Raw genomic sequence first — 6,000 nt, forward strand, 5'->3', positions numbered from 1 at the left:
CCGATAGATAAGTGAGTTTATTCTTCAGGCTTATTCACAAAGAGCAAACTTCAGTGCAGCTGTGCCTCTGGAGACTTGGCTTAGTTGGATTTCCAAATATTGACTGTTCCTGTTCCATGTTCCATGGTGTCATGATCTGCTGTGACACATAATTATCCAATTATGCGTTGGATCATCCTGACGTCATTCCTGACATCTGAGAGACATCGAGAGCAGACATGTGTTCTTCAAGGGGAAGGAGGGGGTAGGGGAGGGATGGACTGGGAGTTCGGGATTAGCAGATGCAAACTATTATATATAGGATGGATAAACAACAAGATCTTACTGTACAGCACTGTATTCAAATCCTGTGATAAACCATAATGGGAAAGAATACGAAAAAGAATATATATATGCGTGTGTGTGTATAGATATAACTGAATCACTTTACAGCAAAAATTAACACAACATTGTAAATCAACCACAGTTCATTTTTTTTAAATACATTTTTTAAAAAAGAAAATTAAGTGAGATAACAGATATAAATTGTTCAGTGCTCAATATGGCAGTTAATGTTATTATCAGTAATTACTACACTGGAGGTATATATGGCACCTTTGGATTTTGTGGGAAAAGTTACTTTTCTGTACTCTTTTGCAAAGAAGCATTGAAAGTTGATTTAGAGTTGATTTTAGGAAAAAGGGTTATTTTGCACATCAAATTAAGTACACTGATTCTATGAAGTGGAAATACGAAATCATCAATCCTGGGTATTCAACAAAGTTGACCGATACATAAAATAAACAACAAAATCCTACTTTATTTATTTATTTGTTTTTGACCATAACACTCGCTCATAGGATGTTAGTTCCCTGACCAGGGATTGAATCCAGGTCCCCAGCATTGAGAGAGCCGAGTCCTAACCACTGGACTGTCAGGGAATTCCCAACAAAGTCCTAATTCGTAGTCCAAGAAACTAGATTCAATATTTTATGATAAACCATAATGGAAAAAAATTATGTCCACTGACCATGAAAATAAAATAGAAAATTGTATAGCTAAAATAAATATATTGGTATCAATGAAAACTAGTCTATAATAGACAACGAGGCAACATATTTATTGGCAAATGAAGTCACATATACAGGCGATGCTAGTGCCTGAAAGCAATTCATAATCTAGATTATATCTGGTTGCCTATGAAATATATTCAGACAGAGCAAGTCTGATGTAAAGTGGAGTAAAACAAGCAGCAAACTTTTCAATGAATCTGTCAGCAAGTAGCCACAGTACCTGTAAAATAGCTGTGCTGTGACATTTGTATTCCACCCTCCTGGAACTGGGGAGAAGTGGCTTTTCTATCTGTCCTATTGTGGTCCACTAGCAGGAACAGGTCGGCAGCAAATGTTAGGTTAGCATAATATCTCTAAATTTTCCTGAACCTTTCAAGGTGTATTACTCATTTAGATCTTTCCCAGATCTATCATTTACTCAGATCTAAGGTGTGTCATAAAATTAGCATAATAATTTTTGTTTAAAACTTATTTTTTGACTGTGCTGCACAGCTTGAGGGATCTTAGTTCCCTAACCAGGTGTTAAACTCCAGCCCCATGCAGTGGAAGCATGGAGTCCTAATGACCACTAGAGAAACTCCTATGCTCAGTGGTTGCAGTCAAATCCAGCTTTTTGCGACCCTGTGGACGGTGGCCCGCCAGTCTCCTCTGTCCATGGGATTTTCCAGGCAAGAATATTGGAGTGGGTAGCCATGCCCTTCTCCAGGGCATCTTCCTGACCCAGGTATCAATCCATGTCTCCTGTGTCTCCTGCATTGCAGGCAGATTCTTTACCATTGAGCCACCAGGGAAGTCCCTAACATGGCAATTAAATAATGTAGGAAATGAATCTGGGGTAGATTAGGTATTATGGGAAGGAAGTTCATGAACATGAACTGAAATGGCAAGTACCATTAAGCTAAGCTACTTTTAAAATATTTTTTGTTGCTCTTTGGTAATACTGTATAATTTATCCTGTTTCACTATTTCTATGTAATTTTTAATACTATGCGTAACAGTTTTTCAGCTTAGTGAATCACCAGTTATCGAATCCCACTTTGAGCTCATTAGCTAACACATTTCAAATGATTGTTTATGCAGGGAGTGCCTTGGAATTAGGGTAGTATACATAATTTGGGTGGAGTGTGTGTGCGTGGGCGTTTTACGTGGAAATATATATAACTCATACTGGACTCTAAGCAGCTATCAACACAGGCTACAAATACTGGGTGCTGGCAGCCAGCCCCGCCCTTCCCCTCTGTAACCGGTGACACTGGAGGGCAGTTCTAATTCTCAAAGTTGGTCCTTCCTGCCTGCCCATCCTGCTACAGAGAGCCAAGAATGCCTATCTGTGTGTCAGGATATGACCCCTGCTAAACTCTTAGGCTGGCCTCTCCCAAGGATGTGCCATAATCAGAACATTTGAAAAACTCTTCTCAACATCAAATGCTAAGTATTCATATGGCTTCACACGACAATGGAATGCAATATCAATCTTCCTTTTACTTAGACTTCCACCTTTGAATTATAGATTCCAGAGGTCTGCAGCACCATGAATTGACTGATTTAAAAAAATTTTTTTTCATTTTCTTTAGCACCTGCATGTAAAAATATATTATAGTTCTTTTTAAAAAACAACAATATATTCTCTCTAAAATATCTGATAAGGGTTGACTGATAAAAGTTTACTCTTAGGTCCAGAAGTAGGAGTGCCACATTTGACATCATAAGACATCCTTCTAAAGGACATCGTTTAATAGCCTTCTAGATAATTTAACATTCTCACCCAAAATTGTTTTCTGCAGGAGTTTTGGAGGTGGCAATGCAAAATTTTTGCACCCAGAAGGGTACAAAATTCTATATGGATTGAAATATGAAGTCTTTAAAAGACCATCAGGATGGTTGGAAATGGGGGGAAAAAAACCCAGCAGAACATACTGGTAAGGTGAATGGACTTAATTAAAAGTGTGCTTGGATGTGGTAGCAAGTCTTCAAAGATGGTCCTGCCTCCTGGAATAAGCAATGCATCCTGGAATTTGAAGGGAAATGTAATTCCCTCCAGTGGTTCAGTGGTAAAATATTCACCTGTCAGTGCAGGAGACACAGGTTCGATCCCTAGGTCTGGATGATCCCCTGGAGGAGGACATGGCAACCCACTCCAGTATTCTTGCCTGTATAATCCCATGGAGAAAGGAGCCTGGCAGGCTACAGTCTGAAGGGTCGCAAAGAGACGGACATGAGTGAAGCAATTTAGCACGCACATGCATAGTTCTCTCCCTTAGAACATGGGCTGGCCCTGCAACTCATATTTTTTTCCCAATAGAATATCATAAAAGTGATGCTAGGTGACTTCCAATGCTAGGTCATAAAAAGCTGTGCAACTTTAGCCCACATCTGTGGAATCCTCATTGCAAGGCAAGCCAGCTACCATGTAAGAAATTCAAATGCCCTAAGGTGCCATGCTGTGAGGAAGCCCAAGCTAGCCAAGTAGAGAGGTAGAGGGAAGGAAAAGGATCTGTTTTCCATCTACCCATCATAGCTTCATTGGCTGGGCCTCTGTAAATAAGACTGGCAAAACATGGGTTAAAAAGAGAAAAACAGAAATTTGTTAACACACGCATCATGCATACATATGGGAGCACTCAGAGTAACTCAAAAGAGTGGTTATAATTCTGGGTTACAGAGCATCATAACAAAAAGCAGTACATTTTTAGAGATGGGACAAAACCATAGCAAATGATTTGAGTTTCTAGGGCAGCATATTGTAAGAAGGTAAATAAACATGGGAACTAATGAAAGATAGAGGTTAGTGAGTAAAGTTGATGATGTGGATTCCTTTTGAGCCATCTCTGGGCCAACAAGGGTCTAGAGTTGTCTTCAGTGACTAGTTTTTGTCCTTCCTGGTAGAGGAGGGAGGGGACATCTTTGCAAATTTATATCCTGCTTTTGAGCAAACAGGGAGGGCAGAGAGGTTGGTGTGTGTGTGTGTGTGTGTGTGTGTGTGTGTGTGTGTGTGTGGTGTGTATTTGCTGCTTCTTAAATGCTTACAGCTCAAATTAATCTTTACACCAAAGGGGCATATTTTGGGCTGGCATATTCTGCTGTATCTCAGAGGCCATGTGGACAGAGAGTGGGGTGGGGGAGAATTGCCCAGTCAGCCTGTATCTTTCAGTTATTCCATCTAAGCCATCAAATATATGAATGAAAAACTGTTTTGGACATCCAGTTCAGACTAACTGCTATCTGACTGCAACCACATGAGAGACCTCAAGCAGGAACCACCCAACTCAGCCCAGTCAACCACAGAACCATGAAAGGTAATAAATTGCTGTTTTAAGCCATTAAGTTAAATTTTGGGGTGGTGTGTTATGTAGCAGTCAGTAACTGGAAAATAGAATGATTTTTTTTTTTTCATTTTCGTGGCAGGCTTGTCGAGTCAATTAGTGTAGAATTTCATGAGACATTTAGGATAAAGTCACTGATGTATATCTGGACCTCTTTCAGTTGATTTACCGCCTCTTGGCAAAGGCATTTGGCTCTAGAAAGTGCATTTCAAGGGGGCAGGGAAGAAAATGACCAGTGAATTGACACCAGAGAAAAGGAGGAAGAAAACATTCTTTTAGGCCATGCTTTTGTTGCTGTCATAAATGATTGCTCTGGACAGTTGCACAAGTTATGGTTTTTCAAAGGACAGGTCTATTTTATTTTTCTTAGAATGTACTGAAGTTCTCTTACAGTTTAATTTGTGGCCAGTTAGAACTACTGTATTAATTATCTTTATTGTGGTAATCATTTCATAATGTATGTGAGTCAAATCACTACACTGCACACCTTAAACTTAATGCTGTCAATTACATCTCAACACAACTGGAAGAAAAACAAACAACCTCGCAGCCAAACAATAGAGTGTATTTCTTGTAGGCAGAAGAAAAAAAAAAGGAAAGCATCCCTGAGTGTACTGTATTTAGCATTGTCATAAGGGTTCTGCCAGGGTTAGTGGATCTTAGTAAGATCAGCTCAACGTTTACAGCATCACAAAAAAAATCCCCTAGCAATCTTGATTCTTTTTTGAAGTGGCAGGGAAAATGATGTTAATATTCAACGGAGGGCTTCCCAGGTGGCGCTAGTGGTAAAGAACCGCCTTGCCAATGCAGGAGACATAGGAGACGTGGGCGCGGGGTTCAATCCCTGGATTGGGAAGATCCCCTGGAGGAGGGTATGGCTACCTACTACAGTATTCTTGCCTGGGGAATCCCATGAACAGAGGAGCCTGTAGGACTCATAGGGTCTCAAAGAGTCGAACACTACTGAAGCGACTTGGCGCACACACACACGCTATTCAACCGACAGTATGGGATTCTATGCTAGAGGCCGGCATTTTTTTTTTTTTTTTTCCCCACGGCTCATGGCCTTCCAGATTGTGGAACCCCTCATCTCGTATGGGCCACTGTTCACTGCCTTCATAAGGGGCAGAAAAAGCCACGTCTCTCTCTTGCATCTTTTTTTTTCAATCTCTCAGGCCATTTTGGATATATGAAACATATATGGCTTATGTTTTGACTCTTCGTCAAAAACAGAGACTGAAAAGAAATACTAATTTATTGAATCGCATGCCGATGGTAATTTTGCTTTTTAACCTCCTTGGCGGCCATGGGTCATTTTGAGAATACAATGATGAACGCTGCGACCGTTCATCACCGAGAGTCGAGCTCTTCTCCCCCGCACTCTGGGGTCAGTTCTGCGCTTCATCAGCAGCATCTGCACAGTCGATCGCTTCCTCCACTCTCAGCTCTCACATCAGGGTCCCCCCACCCTCTGCGCCGCACCCTCGCTGACCTCGGTTGACTCCACCTCTGGGACCAGAATCTCTGGGGGTGGAGTCGCCTGGAGGCAGCGCCTATGCTTCAGGCGAATCCGGAACATAATTACCCGCCCCTTGTTGTCGGCCGGAACGCTAAGGGAGCGGAGC

This window comes from Cervus elaphus, chromosome 30, assembly GCF_910594005.1.
Source record: "Cervus elaphus chromosome 30, mCerEla1.1, whole genome shotgun sequence".
Taxonomy (NCBI): domain Eukaryota; kingdom Metazoa; phylum Chordata; class Mammalia; order Artiodactyla; family Cervidae; genus Cervus; species Cervus elaphus.